We start from the raw sequence: 18,601 nt of genomic DNA on the forward strand, positions 1-18,601 counted from the left end.
TGGTCGCACTGACGATGCGACAGCACTGGACCATGTGGGCTGCGAGACATGGCCCAGTTCGAAGCCCGTTCTGCCGCTCCGAACCGCTCGCGACGCTGCTACTGCATCAGATCGTACAATGCAGCGGTTACGATCCGATTGTCGCCGGTGGAAGGTTGATCTCGTTGTCCTGTGGTGACGTCAGCAATAGACTGCACCACAGCTTAGTGCATCCTGCAGCTTGGCTGTCCGCAACATCACATTCGTAAATCTGAAACACTTATTACACTCCCACATTTTGTGCACACGCACACCCAACACTAATGGTTTACTAACGACAGTATATTTTGTTTCTGCCTAATAATGTCATTCAGTAGTTTGAATAGTGTCTGAATATTCTGTGGAAACTTCTTTACTTTATTATTCATAGATTGTACACACTATTGTCACTTAATTGTTTGCTTACATAATTTAAAATAGGTATCACTACCTGGTGCCTTCTCTTTCTATACCAACTTTATTTGCTTTCCCCATAATAAATCTCCCAAAATTAATCTCCTATCCACATTAATCCTGATTGTAGGTTTCATTGTGCTTGCGTGTGTACGTGTGGTGCCTTTGTTATCACAAAACATGTGAACAATATTCCAAATAAACATTCGTCTTAATCTAAAACAAACACATAATTAATCGACTAAATTCGAATTCATCATTCTCTTTTTAATGGTTTTATGGTTTGGTCAATTAAAAACTCAATTGAACTTATATTCACTGATTAGTCAATCTTGACTTAATTAAACTTAATTAAGAAAACGCTAACAATTACGAACTATTAATCTACTAATATAATTAGAAGATATAAACAATCTAGATCTTCTCTTGCTTTACAAATCTCTTGATATAAAACTCTTTCTTATAAACTAACTAAAACATCTTTTTAATTAAAATTGAGGTTAAACTCCTTTTACTTTTCTATGTTCTTCGTCTCTGAGAAGGTAACTTCCAGCATGAGGTATCTGAATAATTCGATAAGGTTCATTATACAGATTACGCCACTTCTTATTCAGTCACTTTTTCCGTGATGACTTAGTATGACTTCTTAATAATACAGCATCACCTACCTTATCGGTAATTACTACTCCTAGTCTCTTATCAAACTGATTCTTGCTTATTTTACACCTAATCTTGAGTATGCCTTACGTATTATTTCCTGGTGATGTCTTTGCTTCTGATTTGTAGGTCGTAAAGTACCAAGCCCATTATCATTACTCTGTTTATTAAATAAGATTTCATTTGGCGAATAACCAGTGGATAGGTGTGGTAGCTCTTTGTACATGGTTTCAAAATTATCTATCAGCTCCACCCACCGTTGGTGTTGTTTGCCCACATACGTCCTTATAAACCTATTGAATTCTCGAAATATCCTTTCTATTGGGTTCCCGGACGGGTGAAGCGAGATATGAATACATGAGGTACACCCCATGACTTCATCGCCTCAAGCCACATCTTACTTCTAAAGTATGAGGCATTCTCGGAAATAAACCTCCTCGGTTTACCTATGTTCACTAAATAGTCGTCTTTCATTTTCTTTAACATCGGTTTAACATTGGTTGATCGCAGCGGATACAATTTCACATGTTTCGAGAATAAATCATACATAGCAAATACATACTTCAAATTCCCCTTGGGTGTTGGAAAAGGTCCACATGTATCGCATGATACAATACTCAGTGTTTGCTTCGGCACTACAGGATGCAAAACGCCTTTAATACCATAATTAATTGGTTTTGCTCTTTGACATATTTTACATCATTTTAGTACTTTTTGAGCTCTCTTTAATAAATTTGGATAAAAATATAAATCCTGTAGTTTCATAACGCATTTCTGAGCTGCAAAATGACAACAACGGACATGGGTAAACGATAAAATGGGATCAATATAGTTATCAGGAATACAGATCTTCCACCGATCTTTCTCACTTTTTCGATAAAACAACACACATTCTTTTATTCCGTAGTGCTTCTTAATCTTATTATTCTTGCCAGTATTTAAATTACTTATAATTTCCTTCCATATACCATCTATCCTTAGCATCTGTCCCAAAAGGGAACACATCTCACTTACTTCCTTAGTAAAAGGAACAGTTTCAAGTATCTACTATCCGTTCTTCATCGATTTCACCGGACTGAAGTGTTGGCAGTCTCAACAATGCGTCTGCAACGACACTGTCGCGACCCTTGACGTGCTCAGCCGTTATTTTGTAGTCTTGTAACACTAATGCCCATCGTGTAAGTCCTCCATGTAACATTCGACTTGACATAAGAAAAGTGACAGCCATGTTATCACACTATATGACTATTTTCTTACCATGTACGAAGTATGGTGATTTCTTCAACGCCCATATTATCGCTAATACCTCTAATTCAGTTGTATAGTATGAAAGTTCACAATTAGTGTTCTAGCAAAAGCAATTATTTTAATGTTATCTACATTAGTTTCGTCATCCATCTCAAATAACGTAGCCCCCAATCCTGTCTCTGGTGCATCAGTCGCAATGAAAAAATCCTCTTCCATTCGTGGATGGTGCAGCAGTGGAGCATTAAGTAGAGCACTACGTATTTCATCAAAAGCTTGACTACAAGCAGCAGTCCAATACCATGGTATATTTTTTTATAACAATTGTAAGAGGCGTTCTTTATTCAATCACTGGCGTGAGATGAATTTTCTGAAAAAGGACGCTAACCCCAAGAACGATTTCAACTGCTTCCTATTGTTAGGATATGGGCAGTTAGTTTCTAATTGCGTCTAACTTTTTAGGGTTTGCCACTATTCCCTCTGGTGTAACAATATCACCAAGAAATTTAATTTGATCTCTACCCAATTTTGATTATCCAAATTAATTGTCACTCCATATTCCAAGAATTTTTTAAACACCCGATTTAATAATTCAAGTTGTTCTGCCCACGTTTTTGTGGCAATTAGTAAATCGTCTACATAAACCGTAACTCGTTCTAATAGATCTAGACCAAGCACTGTGCCTAGTGCTGCTATGAATACACCACCACTAATGTTTAATCCAAACGGCATTACTTAAAAATTGATAGCTTCTTCTCAAATAAATAAAAGCGGTGTATTTTCGTGATTCTTCAGAGATCTTTGTTAGCCAATATGCAATTTCGAGATCGAGGGAAATCAGAAACTTCACTCCATGGAATTTTTGCACGAGTTCTTCAAGATTTTCTGGATGAGTCTCCAATGGTTTGATAATTTTATTGACATCCCTCGCATCTAAGACTAAACGTATCTCTCCATTTGGCTTAGTTACAGCTAAAAGAGTGCTGGAGTACTCTGGCGTTGAAGTTTCTATTGTACCCCAGTCTAACATCTTCTTTATTTTCTTCATCACTCCTTCTCCCTTTGACCAAGGGACTGAGTATGTCGTCTTACAGAATGTATTATGAGGGCACGTTTCAATGTGGTACTCGAAGTTTTTAATTATTCCTGGATTTTTATTAAATACAGACAGGTATGATCATAACAGTTCTCTTAACTCTAACTGCTGCTGAATTGATAAGTATTCTGATTCCCTAGCCTTTCAATCGATGCTCAACATCTCGGTTTCTACCTCGTTTAATTTATCACGGTCATCACCTATGTAATGCACAATATTGATCTGAACATAATTGACAATCAAATGTTGACAATATTTTCCTAAAATAATTCTCTTCTTCCTTAACGTTATCTTCAATGGCTTATCGTTAACAGTTAAGGTACAAACACCTTCTTCAATGTCCAGGATTGCACCATATTCATATAAAAAATCCATTCCCCAGATGCACGGTCTAGTCATTTCAGATACTATCAAGAAAGTACATTCCAAGTTAGCTTCTTGTAGTTCTACTGCTACCAGCTCTTGTTTAATTATTTTTGCGCTTTAGCGCTAAAAGCCTCCGAAACAGTACATCCTGACGCTGGTAAAGTCAGTAGCTTATGTTGCCTACTAACCATATTTAAACAATTACTCGTCAGTACACTGACCGTTGCACCTGTGACAATCAGAATACTTACAGGAATATTATTAATCTTAGCATTTACTATAGCCTGTAAAGGAAATTCTTCCTTATTGACTTCAGCCCTTGGTTCTTCCATTAACTCGTCTCTGATGTCAGAGCCGTTATTATAATTAAGGACATTGATTAACTCGTGAAGTGTGCCACCCTCCTCATAACCAGCCATCCGAGGAAGGCCTAAAATGACTGGCTCTCGTTTGACCTTCCGTCACTTAGGTTCCTCGGTGGTTCGTGTATTTCAACTAAATGTACTTCATTCATCTTTTGTGGGTAGACGATGTTTCCTCTTACGTTTCTACTATCTGGTAATGGTATAGGTCGATTAGAATTACAGGAGTTGCCGGTAATATTGGGATTATTCCAATCTTCATTAGTCATTTGGCACGTTCCCCATCTAGATTTGCACGGAGGCTCCATCGGAGCGCAGTTACTCTGTCGGCCATCGCTACAACGTTGGTGGTTTGGCGATTGCCGCCCCCGTACTTTCTTTTGCTATTCATTGCTACTACATTTACTCTTTGGAATTTATTTTGTGCTTGCACTTGGTTATTGTTCGGTGCGAAAGCACCTTTAGGTCGATTAAAATTTGAATTCTAGTTTGGATTATCCTCTGACCTGCGATCACATTGTTGCGCTACCATTTTTAAAGTTCTGGTTGTAGTTGCCAAAATTCTTATTATTATTTGACCTATCTTGATTCCATTGATTGTTAATACCGTTAGTACCATTATAATTACTGTTGTTGTTGTGCCATTGTCTAGCGTCCTCCATTAACATATCGATCGAGTCAATTAATGATAAAAACTGTTCTACTTCGAAGTCCGGTGCATGAATAAGCTTTTCCTTTATATTGAACGGCAGCCTGCCATTCAATATAAGGATTACTTCACGACTTGAAATGGGTTCCGTCCAGTATCTAGTTTTATTTATATAACGTTCAAAGCATTCTCTTAAGGTTTCTTTCTTAGGGTTGTAAAATTCGGGTTGGTAAACTTCCTTCCGCAAACGTTCTTGACGAGTCAAGGACCAATGTTTCGCCAAGAAAAGCCTTTCAAATTCTTAACACGTATTACAGGTTTCACTAATTTCTGCGGCCCATAATGCAGCTTCTCCTGTGATCTTAGACACGATAAATTCTGTCCAGCTGCGCGGAAATATGAACACTTTTGGATTGAAATTGTTTTTCTCGCTAGCGAATGTGGGAAATTGCCTACTCTTAAAGATGCTGTGTTCCACCTTTAGGGAAGAAACACAGCTTCATTGGGCATACGGATCTTCTTCTACTTCCCAATGTGAATTTACTTCTCACGGATCACTAGCAAAGGTGGTGGACTGCATACACGGAGCTTTCGTCTTCCAGTCGGATTTTTTTTGACAAGCTACATATTCATTTTCTGGTGTCGCTATTAAATTGTGTCTAGTATGTCTGAGCAAATCATCCATGACAGTTATGCCGAATTTTGTTTTGAAGAAATTCTTCAATAGAATTATTTGTCATTTCTTCTAATCTTTCACTCTGACTAATTACTGTTATCGGTCTTCTTAACCGTATTATTTTCAATTTCATTCAGATGCTTTGTTATATTGCTACAATTATCTGTCAAGGAATTAACCTCTATCGATACCATATAACACTTCCGATAAATTACCAAAACTTTCTTGCAATTTCTCTATACAATCAGTAATTTTACTATCCTGTTTTTCTTGTTTGGTTAATCTAAACTCGACATTTTCCAATTTATTATCCACTTTGAGCTTTCGATCGACAAATCAAGCTTCAAAATTCTCTATCCGGTTATCTACTTTAACCTGCTGTTCAGGTAACTCAGTAAATTTACTATTGAAAGATGCTTGCTGTTCTGAAAATTTAATAGCTTGCAGTTCGACTACTTCAGAAATTGTATTATTCAAGGTCGCTTGCAGTACTGCTTGCAGTTCGGCTAATTGAGAAAATTTACTATTGAAAGACGTTTGCTGTTATGAAAATTTAATGTCGAATTTTACTTTTACTTCAGCAAATTTTTCACCCAACTTATTCAATTTTGATAACATTACACTCCGTATGTCTACACTTCAGACCTGTTCGGTGCGACATTCATTCTACATTCGCGATCTACTCCCTCTCTATCATCAGGATTATTATCTGGTAATTCTACGACTTTATCTTCTGTTCTAAGCCCCCATACACTCGTTATCGCTTCTTTATCCGGTTCCGTAAACGTTTCACCTCCTACATTGACAATATTTCTATTACCTTCTTCCTGTTCTGACAAATCACTAATCTCCTCCCCTGATTCGGGTATTCTCTTATCTATATCACTACGCAGTCTCAAGTTTCTTTTGGGCATCATGATAACTACAGAACACATGCACAGTGAAATCTCAATTATAACTACGGTACAAAGTCTACTCTATGATACTCAAAAGTGCACTCATTTTGTAGATTGCTTACTGTTCTCTGTAGTTATAAACTGTTGTGTCGTGCGTGTGATGACTGTCGCGTTCTCCGACGCGCATGCGTCGTTCTGCATTTAACTCACTCGAAGTTGTGGAGCGTTCGTTGCGTTGTGGAGTCAGGCCCCGCCACGTCGTCTCTGCACTCGTTGAGAAGAAACGCTGGACGGTCTGACGTCCGGCGTCATTGAATTCAGTTCTGTGAACGAACTATGTGTAGCTGTTGCCCACAAATAACACGTCGTCTTTTCAACGGTCTGACTAGCTTCGTCTTCTCGATGAGGCGTCGACTGGCGTCTTTAGGCGCTGCGTTGTCTCCAGATGATGCGGCAGCTGGCTTCGTCCAGCCCCAACGTTGCAGGCGCCAAAATAGTGTGTGGGGTCGCCGTACTGCAACCGCGTACTGATATTGCCGACGCTGTAGAGCTGCTACTCCCACAACTCACGAAGTGGAGTTGAGACACGATACGCAATGACGTAGGTCAACGTAGGTGAACGGGAGACAGAAAGGCGAACTCGTACGGTGGATGATTCTTCCGATTTAAGATTAAGTGAACCTACCCCGTAATGTTAAAAAAAAAGTTGAAAAGTTCTTTTCAATTAATGAGGTAGGTATTTTGATATTAAGAGTAAATTGTCCCTGCTGAGAAGTCGTTGTTTAGGTATCATTGATTAAATCACTTATTAATGTCGTCCACGCTTGATATTCCGCATGGAACGAACAGTTTATTGTTCCTTGGCCACTAAATACTTTATGACATTCTTAACACACGCACACGGAGTTGGTTGGTAAATTCAGTTCTATTAAAATTATGTTTCTTAACAATACGAAAACTTGACACTTCAGCGTAATTGTATTGTCTTCGTGAAGTCGTGCAATTGTGTCCTACTCGAGAATGAGTGTAGTCCTTTGACGTACTATCCACTCTTCTTTTAGTTCCAACTATTTGAAAGTCAAGTTCAACATTCACTAGTTTCGTCAATAAAGTTCAATTAAACCGTTATGCACGGTTAAACGCGTCTATCAGTTCCTGTCCCTGCTTAGAAAATCAGTTTCCAAAGTTCGCGAATCTCGGAACGCAAGACACACTTCCGAACGCAAAACAATCTCGTCGCGTTCCGTACCCTCAATAACTAAGACAAAACTTGTTCTCGCTCGTCTTTACAGGACGAGAGCCAGCAAGCGACTTCTTCTGTGAAAGATTATTGTACGCGCATTGAATTTCTTCGTTGCGCTTACATCTCTCTTCCACATAAAAGTTATCTCTGACTAACATCACCTTGAAATTAGCTTTCAAGATATTAATTGCAATTATCACTTGGATATTTGTCCATTAATTAAATCTGAGGTTTTTTCCTCCACTTTTCATAACAAAAACTCTCAGTGATGTGTAATGTTGTTGTTATCAAAACTTCTTGGTTTTAGCTTATCGGAAAAGATGTCGTATTTGCCAAGAAAACTGTTCCCTACTTCATATTATGATATTCTGTCTTAATTGACTTTTAGGGGTTCGTTGGGGTGTTATAATAGCGACGATCCATCTTATAATAAACAGCCCCTTTTTTCTCCCCATGCCAGGCCATGATGAATTCCAGTTTCCAACCGAGGGAAGATGCAACAGTATGACGCACTCTGCACTATGCTCCACTGTACGTGCTGCCCCTAAGATCACTGACTTTGTTCACGTCCGCCAAAGCGCGCCAAACGTATCCGCTCCCACCTTTTCCTACGCTTACACAGCTTTCCGTTCCTGAAGGAACTACTCCACCTTTTATACTACACATATCTCATACAGCCCTAAGGGAGTGCCAGTAACTATTACATACATAATTGCATTATAGCAAATTTTTACATTTAATATTTATGAAAAATATTTGAAAGTAAATATTACAACCTTTTTCTTAATACGTACATTCATTTTAATCATACCAAAGAGCTTCAGTATCGATTTCGCTTCAAACAAGATGTCTCTACCTCTACTTTAACAGTTTCAATAAAATATTGAGAAAATTGAAAAAAATATGAACAATGTCACAAGATCTACTCAATGCATCTGCCACAACCCAATGACGTTAATTGATAATACTACGTTTCAGTCATTTAGAATACACGGCGAATCTAAAACAGTAATCATAAAGACAACAAAGAAGGATATCTGATGTTACACAAGGTTTATGGAAGCACGGCTGACGGAAAAGAAAGACCTGTTCATAAGATCTGTTTACCCTGAACCCTGTACAATGCTTTAGCCAATGTACAGTGGTGTAAAGCGACTATAGCCCCAAAAAAAAAGGTGTAATATGTAACTTATGCAAGAACTAGGAGCGAACAATGAGAATGTAAAATTGATACCGGTGTATCAATATTAATCGGAGTGTAAGGCAAACCTGAATACTGAAGAAGAAATGAAATAAATAAACGAAGGCCCAGATGTCGGATAAAACTGAGACTCTAAGGGAATCAATGTTAAGCCAGTTCTGTTGTATAAGATAGTGAAGAAGAGCTACCGTATCTGTTGAAACGAAGAGATAGAGAAAGTATGAGCTAACTGAACGACATGCAGTATGTAAAGGGAAGTCAAAACTTATAAACGTTAGTGATTGGATCGCAGTAGTATGTGAAGGAACAGCACAAAGAGTTAGAGAGAATATGGACTACCTGAGCAATCCTCTTAGCTTGTTTGCGGATGATGTTAACATTTACAGTCTCGTTAAGTCATTAGAGGATCAAAAACAACGGCTGCATGATACGGATCTGGAGTAAGTATGGAGCAAAAGTGACAGCTGACTCTAAATAATAGTAATTAAGAGGTCTTACACATGATTACTAAAAGGAATCGACTGAATATCGCTTATACGAAAAATCACACAAATCTAAACGCAGTCAATTAAAAATCTTAGGAATGACAATACGAACGACTTAAATTGTGACGACAACATATATAATAATAGGCAAACCAAAGACTGCCCCTTATTTGCAGAACACTTACAAGATGTAACATGTGTACTAAGGAGTCAACCTACACTGTACTTCTCCGTCATCTTCTGGATTATTGCTGTGCGGTGTGGATTTCGGTATCAGATAGGATTTATGGAGGATACCGGAAAAGTCCAAGTAAGGGCAGATCATTTTTTACAGCCGCCAATATGGGGGAGAAAGTTAATTGAAACTTGAGGGTGTTGATCTTCTATTGTAGTCGTCGTTCAAGAACGGATTTTTCGAACTTCCACCTCTAAAAGCTTGAAATAATTGATTGAAACGTTTTTTAAAATATTTTTGAGGAAATTTGGAAGCTACACTTGCGAAAATTGATACGGATTTCTCATTTAGAAATAAAAAACATTTCTGGAAATTTAACCCCACCGGGGGTGAAACAGGACATGAAATGTTTCATTAAATACTACATTATGAAAGCATTTTTAAAGCTAAGTCTAAGGAAATTTGTATTTGGCTTCTCGGTTAGAAATTTTAAAAAAATGTTTCGCTGTTTTTGGAAGTTCAATCCGTATGTGAGTTCTACATCTACATCTACATTTCTACTCCGCAAGCCACCCAATGGTGTGTGGCGGAGGGCACTTTACGTGCCACTGTTATTACCTCTCTTCCCTGTTCCAGTCGCGTATGGTTCGCGGGAGGAACGACTGCCGGAAAGCCTCCGTGCGCGCTCGAATCTCTCTAATTTTACATTCGTGATCTCCTCGGGAGGTATAAGTAGGGGTAAGCCATAATTCGATACCTCATCCAGAAACGCACCCTCTCGAAACCTGGACAGCAAGCTACACCGCGATGCACAGCGCCTCTCTCGCAGAGTCTGCCACTTGAGTTTGCTAAACATCTCCGTAATGCTATCATGCTTACCAAATAACCCTGTGACGAAACACACCGCTCTTCTTCTGACCTGGTAGGGATCCCCCACAGATAAGGAATACTCGAGTATAGGTTGCACGAGTGTTTTGTAAGCCACCTCCTTTGTTGATGGACTGCATTTTCTAAGGACACTTCCAATGAATCTCAACCTGGCACCCGCCTTACCAACAACTAATTTTGTATGGTCATTCCACTTCTAATCGTTCCGCACGCATACTCCTAGACATTTTACAGAAGTAACTACTACCAGTGTTTGTTCCGCTATCATATAATCATACAATGAAGGATCGTTCTTTCTATGTATTCGCAATACATTACATTTGTCTATGTTAAGCGTCTTTCGCCACTCCCTGCACCAAGTGCCCATCCGCTGCAGATCTTCCAGCATTTCGCTGCAATTTTCTAATGCTGCTACTTCTCTGTATACTACAGCATCATCCGCAAAACTTCCGACACTACCTACTAGGTCATTTACATATATTGTGAAAACATTGGGAGCTGATAATTTTATGGAAATATTTCATTATGCAACTTTTTTGAAGGTAAAACTATGTAAATTTGTGTTTGTCCTCTGACTAGAAGTAAAAAAAAAAATACATATTCCACAGCTTTTGATAATTCATCTACTAACGGGGGTGAAATAGGGAGTGAAAAGTTTTATGAAAATATTTATATTTGAAATCATTCTATGAAAATTGGTTTCTGGCTTCGCAGTTAGAAATGAAAAAGTACATGTTTCATTTGTTTTAGAAATTTAACCCTCGGTGGAAGAGAAATAGAGAATTAAATGTTCTATGAACCTCATTCCAGCACATTCAGTAACTTCTTAAACTTGGTGTGGATTGGGCTCGTAAGCCACAATCACTGGAAAAGTTTTCGTGTGTGCTGTAAAGTAAATATATTGTTCTACCTTTACATATAGTAAGATAATGTCTTAAATTTTTTAAGCACCTTCCGTCAATTCTTTCATTCATCACAGCCAGCTACGAAAACTATGGCAGAGAACTTTTGAACCCGCAGTGAACTTGTACGTCACTCGTAAAGCATTTTACCAAAGACATTTTTCTTCTGGTCGTCAACGCTCATACAACAGCTCATACTCAGTCGCTAAAAAATCAACTGTAAATATTTGTGCAGCTGTGCAGTATGCATATGGTCCTGGTGTATGGAAGTTCTTAGGTCCATCATGACCATGTTCTTCCAACTAAAATAAAAAATCAAACCACTCACATCCCCTCTCTGTGAAAGTAGAACTGTTTTTAGTGGGAGACGGTGACTTACTGTAATTCGGCAAGACATCAAAATGTATTGTGGGAGTGGGTTGGAGTCCACGCTCCATTCTGCCTTCTTGCACCTCTCTCAGATAGTAGAACTGTTGTTACTGGGAGACGGTGATCTTACTGTAGTTCGGTAACACATCAAAATGTATTCTGACAGTGGGAGTCCACCCTTCATTCTGCCTCTTTCCACCTATGACCTACTACCGTGTAATATCCATGTTACCAGACAAATTACATAAATGTACAGCGATTCAGTAGTAGTTTTTTATTGGGTAATTCTGATTACCTAACTATTAATCGCTACAGAGAGTTCCATTTATATAGAGAAAGACGCATAGGATGCAAGGCAGTGGGGCCATCGTAGCAACTTGACGGCACTTCTCGCTGAAGAGGTGGATATCGCAAGGTCTTTTGCGACGGTGATTTTCACCATTGATAATTGACAAGCGTTTATTATTGACAGACGATGTATGTAACTTTCATTTAAGTTGAATCTTAATTATTTTCTTTTTTGATCATATTTACGTATGAATCGACACAAATGTAAGGAAAAAGCATTGTAAAAGTGTGTATGGCATGTATTACTTGACTTCAATGTAGTGTATATGTAAAAAATAAAGCTTTGGTCCAGTAGGTTTGAATTTCATGTTTTGTAGTTTTCATTATGGGGAAACGAATAACTTATATAAACAGTTTAGCCGAGGAGGCCTGGGAGAAAAGACGGTCGGAAAACGTGTGTTACTTTATTAATGGTAACAGTTTGGAGATTTCTACAAATAATTCGTTTGTCTTGCTCGTTGTTGTTGGACACAGCGACGTTGAGAAGAGAGTTAAGGTATTCAGACAATGGAAGCAATGTTCTGGAGTTCGGAGACGTGCAGAATGATGAAGTTACAAGAAGCTTATCATAACAACATTGTTGCAAAGAATTTAAAAAGAAATTAATGAGGGGATAATTTTTTTAAAATTGTCTAAGGAGAAGACACAAGGTAATTAGAGCAAGAGTCAAGACGCAAGACTGTAGGTTAGTAAAATTTTGGGGCAGCGCGAGTGTAAGCTGTACTAACAGAAACTGTCTAGGAAACAGATAAAGGTCTCATTTTGACTGTGAGAAAGAGAGACACATTTACAGCAATGGTGCGGACTCCATTACGGAAAGTGACTCTCTCTGGTCTTACGTGTCTGAGAAGGCGGACTGTGGAAAGATTAATTGCTGTAAAACACTTTATTGTTATTGTGAATAACAATAATAAATCTAAATACATCTTACTTCACATTCAAACATAGACATTCAGTCAAAGGCAAAATATTGGCAGTGCCGCTTAACTGAAGTAAAGGAATTCAATCGCCTTGCTCAAGAAGTGTGAATTCTATGAATATAGCTGCCAGGATTTGTGATGTAACTCTGTGTTTGGGTATAAACTTAACAGTGACATTAACATCAATCAAAATATTAAAGAAATCAGCACACAACATACACTGAGGTGACAAAAGTCATGGTATGCCTCCTAACGTCGTGTCGAGCTTCCTTTTGCCCAGCATAGAGCAAAAATTCGACCTAGCATGCACTCACAATTCGTTGAAAGTCCCCTACATAAATAATGAGCCATGCCTCTATAGCTGCCCATGACTGTGAAAGCGTCAACGGTGCAGAAACTGGCACACGAACTGACCTTTCGATTATATCTCATAAATGTTGTTGGGTTTCATGTTGAGCCATCTTGGTGGCCAGATCATTGGCTCTAATTTTCCATTATGTTCTTCAAACTAATCGTAAACAACTGCAGCTCCGTGACATGGGCAATAACATCCATAGAAACTCACTCATTTTTGGGAGTACGAAGTCCGCGAATGGCCGCAAACCACCTTAAAGTAGCCGACGACAATAATTTCGTGTCAATGATCTACATCTACATATATACTCCGCTAGCTACCAAGCGGTTTGTGGAAGAGGGGAAAATTCGCGCCAAAGTCGTACTCCCCTTCCCCCCCCACCCTCCCCCCCTCGCCACCTCTGTTCCACACCCGGATCGTGCGAGGGAATAACGACTGTCTGAACGCCTGAGTACGAGCTCTTATTTCCCATATTTTTGAATCGTGATCATTGCACGATTTGAAAAATTAAGCTAATAATACATGCTCTAAGTCCTCTGTGAAAATCAGATTTCGGAATTTAGTGAGCAGCCCTTTCTCTTTAGCGGGCCCCAAGTGTGTCCCACTTCAAGCTTTCTATGAGATTTGTAATGCTCTCGCCATGGCTAAATGTACCACTCACGAATCTTGCCGCTCTTCTTTGAATCTTCTCAATCTCTTGAATCAGGCCCAACTCGTAAGGGTCCCATACATATGCGAACAACACTCCAAGACTGGACGAACTATCGTATAGTAAGCTATTTCCTTTGTTGAAGGAATGCATCGCTTCAGGATTCTATCAATAAACCGCAATCTATAGTTAGCCTTACCCGTTACTTGTGTAATCCGTTTGAAATCATTTCGAATAGTCACACCCAGACACTTCACGGATGCTACCGCTTCAAAAGACTGGGCATTTGGTTTGTACTAGTACATAAATAGGGATTTCCGCCTTGTTATACGCAGTAGATTATACTTATTAATATAGAGAGATAATACGCTTGTTTCTGTTGAAGTCACCCCCTTCAGGACGATATACTGCTCCCTGTCTGTTGGAAAACTTTTTATCCAACCGCATATGTCATCGGATAGACGGTAAGCGCGCATTTTTTGTAGCAAGAAACTGTGCGGAACTGAGTCGAACGCCTTTCGAAAGTAGAGAAATATGGCATCAACCTGGGAGTCGGTGGATAGAGGCTGTTGTATATCATGCACAAAGAGGGCCAGCTGTGTCTCGCATGACCGCTGTTTCCTAAAGCCTTGCTGATTTCTGCAGATGAGCTTCTCAGATTGTAGAAAAGTCTTTATGTCTGCACACAGAATGTGTTCCTCGTTTCAACAACAAATCGATGTCAGTGCAATTGGTCGGTATGTATATGCACCCGATTTTCTACCCTTTTTATTGATTGCTATGACCTGGGCCTTCTTCCACTCCCGTTGACCTTTGATTGATGGATAAAATGATCAGTTCAGCTTGACCAGTAGACCTAGTCCATTTGATGCAAACCCAGCCCACCCCATTAAGTAGTCACTACCAGCTTCCACAGTATCTTTATGACAACATGGCTCTATGGCTTCGTAGGGTCTGCACCACACTCGTACCCTACCATCAGCTTTAGTAAGTGAACTCGGGGTTCACCTAACGACGCCTGGTCTTTCAGTGGTCTTGGGGCAAACAGTTGTGGTCACGAGCCCAGGCGATGCGTTACAGGTGACGTCGTACAGCTAGCAAAAGAACTCACGTCGATCGTCTACTGCCGTAGCCCGTTAACGTTCAATTTCGCTTCACTGTCGTGACGCATAAATTCGTCGTATGTCCCGCATTGATTTCTGCGGTTATTTCCTTCAGCGTTGCTTGTCCCTTAGCACTGACAACACCATGCACACGCCTCTGCTATCGGTCGTCAAGTGAAGATCGTCAGCCACAGCTTTGTGATGACAGGTAATGCCTGAAATTTGGTATTCTCGGCATACTCTTGAGAGTGTGGATCTCGGAATATTGAATTCCCTTACGATTTCGGAAGCGAAATGTCCCATGCGTTAACTCCAACTACCACTGCGCGTTCTAAACTGTTAATCCCCGTCGTGCAGCCATAATCACGTCGGAACCCTTTTCACGAAAATCATGAATACAAGTGACTGCTCCGCTAACGCACTGCCCTTTTATAGCTTATGTACGAGATACTACTCCCACCTGTACAAGAGTATATGGCTAACCATTGAATTTTGTCACTTCAGTGTCTTCGCGCCAATACACGGCCGTAGTAACCTTGCAAGAACCATTTCGTTTGATAGTTCTGTCATGTAAACACTTTTACGTTCTGATTTTTCGATACATCCAGTAACTCCCTTACAGTTTAATCATAATTACTTCCGTCAAAACCGAGTCACAGCTTACCTGTCTAGATATTTGTAAAAATATTATCGTAATTTTATCTTCGTATTTTATTTTGGTTAACTGTGATTATGTGCACGTATGAAGAAATAAGTGATTTTTAATCAGCAAGGGCAGAAGTGAGACTCAGCCTTATAAAAATTTAAGTCAAGCGTTTGTTTGTTCAAGTATTTGTTTAGGACTGGTATATTTCAACGAAACAGTAGTAGGCTTGGAGGTAGCATTTCGATTGTTATTTACTGACAGTGGTAACAGTCCATTGGGCATTCCATCTGTGTTAGTGAATAGCAATATTTCGCCATACTCTAGTGGTATCCAAGCTTACTGCGCTAGTTTCCCCTGTTATTTGGCAATCAGGAAAATTAATTATATCCACTTGACATTGCGACCATGAGGTGGACAGTGCCGTTACCTTAACAAATTGCATCTGGTTTAGCCTTCTGCAGGCTTTCTTAAGAAGGTGCCAATCAAAATCACCTACGAACGCTGAAATAATATAACAAGAGTGGAGAGGAGCCTCTTGTAGCTGTAGATGTAGGGATCACGCAACGTTCCTCAGCAGTTAGGAGGCCTAGGTTAGTGCCAAACTCAAACAGAAAAGAGAAGCTTCTGCTGCTAGGTAGCTTTCATGGTAGAGGTGTGGGCAAGCAGTTGCAGGAAGTGTTGGGGATTGAGTACCTGGTCACCAGTATTGTGAAGGCTAGTGCAGTGTTAGCTCAGGTGGCTGACTGCGTAGGGGACTTATGTAGGAATTTTGCAAAGGAGGATCAGGTAGTGATAGTGAGTGGAGCAGGGAACAGTCCTGATAGGTACAGGGCATATGATGACCTGGTAAACATAGCTACTCAAACTGGTGGCACTATTGTTCATTTGGTTGCAACTGTTTCAGCGTCATGATCGGCCTCATATTAATGTGGCTGTTAAGCGCGTTAAATGGGGCTGCAGGGGGCGCTGATGGCAGAGGGCATGGGTCACATTTCAGTGGTGCCATTTGGGTCCATCGGCAGTTCAGGTTTCACAAGGCATGGTCTGCACCTCAACAAGTGTGGGAAGGGGAGGCTACCAAAGCTTATAGGTGACAGTATAGTGGGTGGTGGTGGGATCACTCATGGAAAATTTCCTGTAGTAGCTGGAGTCAGAGGTGTCCATTTATTAAATTGAAATCAGCTGATAGGTATACGTGCTTAAAGGAAGTCCCTGTAACTAAGAGCTAACCTTCAGAGGATAACATGTTTTCAAGTAGAGAAGGTATTAGCATATTTCATCAAAATATGAGAGGTATTAGAGATAAAGTTAGTGAAATGATTACAGATGTTGATTCTGAAATTACTAGTATGTCGGTGTACCACTTAAACAATTCGACAGTTCAGAAGCTTCCTTTACCAGGATACAGATTATCTGGCTGTTTTTCAAGGAGTTTGTTGTGGGGAGAGGAATGGCTATGTACGTGAAATCCAATATTTCATTTGAGTCCATAGACCTAACACGGCAATGCACTGAACAGACATTTGAATGTTGTGCAGGGACACTTGAATTTAGTGAAACTATACTTCTAATTGTTGTCGTTGATAGGTGCCCTAACTCTGACTTCAGAGTAGCTCAAAATTAGTTCACCTCTTACTTTGGCAACAGACTGCAAAAGGTCATTATCCACAATGTTGAAAATGGTTGTGATGTGGGGTCTGAGTGGGGTACAGTGAAGTGGAGGATGCACCAGGGATCAGTATTGCGGCCACTCCTGTCCCTCATTTATGTAAATGATATGCCATCTATCATTACAGGTAACTCTAAGATATTTCTGCATGCTGATGAATATAGCTTGGTAGTAAAGGATGTTATGTGCAACAATGGCTCAGTTTCAAATAGTGCAGTCCATTACCTAAGTTCATGGCGTATAGAAAATGAACTAACACTAGATTACAGTAAGAGCCAGTTTTTATTGTTTCTAACACACAATTCAACAAAAGCTGACGTTTCAATTTCACAGAATGGGCAAATGATTAGTGAAACTGAACAGTTCAAATTTCTAGGGGTTTGGATGGATAGTAAACTGTCGTAGAACGCCCACGTTCAGAATATTGTTCAAAGACTTAATGCTGCCATTTCCGCTATTCGAACGGTACCTGAAGTGAGTGATAACTCGACATGAAAATTAGTCTACTTCGCTTATTTTCATTCGCTTATATCATATAGTATTATATTCTGGGGTAACTCTTCTCATTCTGAAAGGAAATTTTTGGCTGACAAACGAGCGGTTCGGGCAATAAGTGGTGTAAGTCGATGAAACTCTTGTCGATCCCTGTTCACGAGTCTGGGTATTTTGACATTGGCCTCTCAGTATCCTTACTGTCATTTCTTGTTAACATTATCAGCTTATTCCCAAAAACAAGCAGCTTTCCCCAAGTTAATATTGGTCAGAAATCAAAGTGGCATTTGGTTCGGACTTTCTTACGCCTTTTGCAGGAAGGTATGTAGTATTCTGCTGCATCCATTTTCAATAAGCTTCCACTCGAATTCAGAACTCTTAGCTGTAATCCAATTGCTTTCAAATTGAACTGAAGAATTTCCTCATGGGTCAGTCCTTCTATTCTGTCAAGGAATTCCTTGAAAAATTAAACTGATTTTTGTTTTATTGTTGACTACATCTACCTAAATTAATAGATTGACTTTTTCGGGTTCATAAACATTTTACTTTTTTTTTGCTATTACTTTTATGTTGTAATTTCATGTACTGACATGTTCCATGACCTTGGAGATTTTCTCCTCAATTTGGTTCTATCGAACTTGACTTGTGAATAACTAAATAAATGAACAAAATTGGTAAGAAAATACAGGAGAGTTGAAGGAGCCTTCTCACGTGTGGAATAAAAACTGCACTAAAAATTACAGTGCGGCGTCAGTGACACTGCATTGACGATCTCCA

This window comes from Schistocerca gregaria, chromosome 3, assembly GCF_023897955.1.
Source record: "Schistocerca gregaria isolate iqSchGreg1 chromosome 3, iqSchGreg1.2, whole genome shotgun sequence".
NCBI lineage: Eukaryota > Metazoa > Arthropoda > Insecta > Orthoptera > Acrididae > Schistocerca > Schistocerca gregaria.